Genomic DNA, 3,528 nt, shown 5'->3' with positions numbered 1-3,528 from the left:
GTGCGTAAGATGTTGCTCCACACATCTTACGCAAACTCAGCTGTTAATGGACAAATGAATGCATGCATGACAGTTCAGTCTTCTTCCATCATGTTTGGACTTAATGTGTTCGTAACATTGCCAAAGGTATTCTGGTTGTGGTTTGGTAAGTGAATAATGCATTGGTAAAGCTTAAGTGACACTTTTCTAAATGTGTGTTTGGACTATACAAATAAGTTCCACAGGAGGAAAGAAGGGTGGGCCACACCGTGTCCCTCCACTCTGATGGAAACAGCCAATCACAGACTGGAAATAGAGAAGCACCAGATTGCAATTTCCTCCTCATCGGAAAGAGATAAATGTACCTTCCCAAAAAACACTCCTTGTTCTGAGTCTGAGTCCTGTCAGGGAAAAGACACTAACAGAGCAAGTTCTGAGTCTGACGATAGCAGATCAACCTCGGTACAGGGTCTGAGTCCCGTGAGGGAAGAGACAATAACAGCTACACTGTTCTGAGTCCCGAAAGGGAGAGATACTAACAGAAACACTGAAGTTCTGAGTCGCCGGCGCGTCCAGTTGAGACAATAGCAGATCAACCTATGTTCTGAGTCTCCGGCCTGTTACAGGGAAGGCAGCAACAGAAACAACTGTTCTGAGTCCCCTGTTTGCAAGGGTGAGACAATAGCAGATCAACCTCCGTTCCGTCAAGGAAAGGACTGCAACATATCCCCAACGTTCTGAGCCTCGGGCCCGTGAGGGAAGAGGCAATAAGAGATACCAAGTCCTGAGTCTCCAGCTTCGAGGCAGCAACAGATACGACCACGTTCTGAGCCTCCAGCCTGCGAGGAAAGAGATAATCTACGTTCAGACTTCATTCAGAGTCTTCCTCCAGCGAGACAACAGATGCAGCACGTCCTGAGTCTCCATCCTAGAGAGACGAAGCGGATCGACCAAATGCTGAGTCTCTAGCCCAGAGAGGCAGAAGACACACAGACATCTTCAACAAGGTTAAACTCTTGTGAGCAAACCTTCACTCCAAGGTACCTTTGCTTGTGTGTTCCAGGCTAAGGACCTTCTGCACCTACTCCAGGGCCACATCTGCATGTTCCAGATTTTAGGACCCTTCGGTGCTCCAGGAGATCAGCATCCTCCAGTGCTTCGTGTCCAAGGCTGTCGAAACGGATTCCTGCTCCTTTCCCCACTGCATTGCTACCAGCACAACCAGTGGATGAAGTCAACGCTACCGGACTGCTCACTAAACCACAGAGAACGTAAATGTCACTTATCCAAACCTCTTCCAGAGACCTTGGCATTGTTGTATATTATCAGTATATGATTTTTCTAATTTACATGAGATATTATATAGCTGATTGCAGTTTATAGCAAATCTTTCATGTATTTGTTTGATGCATAATTAGGTTCTTCACCTTATTTCTTTCAGAGTAGCAACAGTTTATCTTTCCAGATAACGTAGCTCTGACATTGCAACACCCAACATAATCACTTGCATTTTATGCATCTTATGCACTTTATTTCATTTATGGTATTTATTTAGTAGTTGTTGATTACTCTTGTCTATCTTTTGTTAATACAATCTATTGTATTACACTTGTGTCTTCCTTGTGTTGATGATACAGAAATAGTTTCTACAAGTTAGAGATCTCACCAATCTTTCTTATGTGATGTATTCATAACCACACCTTAAGTGACACGTGATCCAAATATCATAACGTCATTGGTGACGCGAGTATCCATCACTACACTATTTCGCCTCCCTAGGTTGGCAAAAGCAAAGTTTACTACAACATTTATTGGCTTGTTTTGTTACATTCGAAGGTGATTGGGCTCTCGAGCGAGATCCCAATTCGTCAGTTGTTCTGACGTAACGTCGAATGTGACTGACTGAAAGGGAACTAAACTTAAACAAGGCAAGGAAGCTTATTGTATGGCTTTCAGGGTATGCGATTATGGTTATAAATGAAGGTGAAAGAAATCAAGAAGCAGTGAAGAGAAGCAGCCAGGGGGAGGCAGAGATATGATGGAAGGGTCTTTCTCCATGTGGGCTGATAACACGCAAGTTGTAGGTTTAATCTCTGGCAGGGGTGTCTTAGAAACACTCTTGCCTTGAAGCAATCCCAACATGGGATATATTGTCATCTTTACACTGGCAAAATGAAAGGCAACATTTTATAATATTTTAAATTAATAAATATGTTATGCATACATGTTGCAATATATTGCAAAGTAATGGTTGATTCTAGTTATTAATGACTATTAGCTCCTAATTGTCTTTATTCACAAAATTAAGACTCACATTATCGTTCTATATAATAACATATCTGCATGCTGAAATCTAAACAAGCCCCCCCCCTCCAAAATGCTAAAAAAAAAAACATTTTCTGATGTTCTTTACACACTGCTTCATTAATAGCAGCTTTGTTTCTGCCTGCCTCATTCTTTTCACCACAGTTTAACATTTCGGAATTGACTGCAACAGAGTAAAATTGGAGGCTGAATGAGACAGAAATGCATTTTGTTTGGTTTCTGCCTGACTGAGAACTGAATATCAGTGACACTGGATGTTTCCAGCCAGTCCAAATGATATGAATACATCAGTCATGCTTAAACAATCTGAAAGTGAACTCCTAGCCAGACAGCAATGCTACTTGTTTTCAGTCATCTCTGTTGACATGGAGATGCACATTTTAAAGCCTGAATTAATTTTCTGCATTAATGCATCTACAGAAAATGTCATATATGTTCTAGATCTGAGAAATTATAACGTTCTCTTTGTATCTTATTAAATGTAATGCACCTTGCATGGTTTTTAAAGTCAGTGAGATCCAGATCAGTGTGATTCAGACCTGTTTTGTAAACTAGATTCATTAACACTAGAACCGCCAAAGGTCGCTGTATACCTAAAAGCGCCATCGGGTAATTTTTACCCTCGCTCATGACAGCTGTATTTATATGGCTAAAGAACATATTATTTCACTGTATTATGCCACTGTCTTCACAAAGAAGTGTCTAGAGTCATGAAATGATTATGTCTAGTCATCAACTATATTGTTATCCTGTTGTTTTATGTTCAAGACATTTTAATGCAGGCTACACTAATCCATAACGGTCAGTAGCCTAGGCTAAAAAAAAAAAAAGCCTGCACTGACAACGGAAATTAGAAGGTAGTAGCCTAAATATTTGGGTGGTGTAATATTATAATACAATGTCATTAATCAATATATTAAGATAACCCATGCTATTTAAATGACTAAAATAGCCTATAGACAATAATGAAAAATAATAATTCACCACATTGCATAGGATGATGCGATGACAAATTCAAGTGCACAGTTTCACCTAAATATTTATTATTTTTTTAGTTATATAATTTATAATTTGAATAAGAGAACAACACCATTAAACTTTGGGTAATCAAAAAATGGTTTTATTCATAACATCATATAGATCAGATTTTTGTTTCTTCAGGAAACGGCCAGATTACAATAGCAACACAGTAGCGAACAATAAACGATATGGCAAGACAAAAAT

This window comes from Sinocyclocheilus anshuiensis, unplaced genomic scaffold (genome assembly GCF_001515605.1).
Source record: "Sinocyclocheilus anshuiensis isolate Anshui unplaced genomic scaffold, SAMN03320099.WGS_v1.1 scaffold1648, whole genome shotgun sequence".
Taxonomy (NCBI): domain Eukaryota; kingdom Metazoa; phylum Chordata; class Actinopteri; order Cypriniformes; family Cyprinidae; genus Sinocyclocheilus; species Sinocyclocheilus anshuiensis.
The sequence above is the reverse complement of the archived record's forward strand: the minus strand, read 5'-3'. Positions refer to the sequence as shown.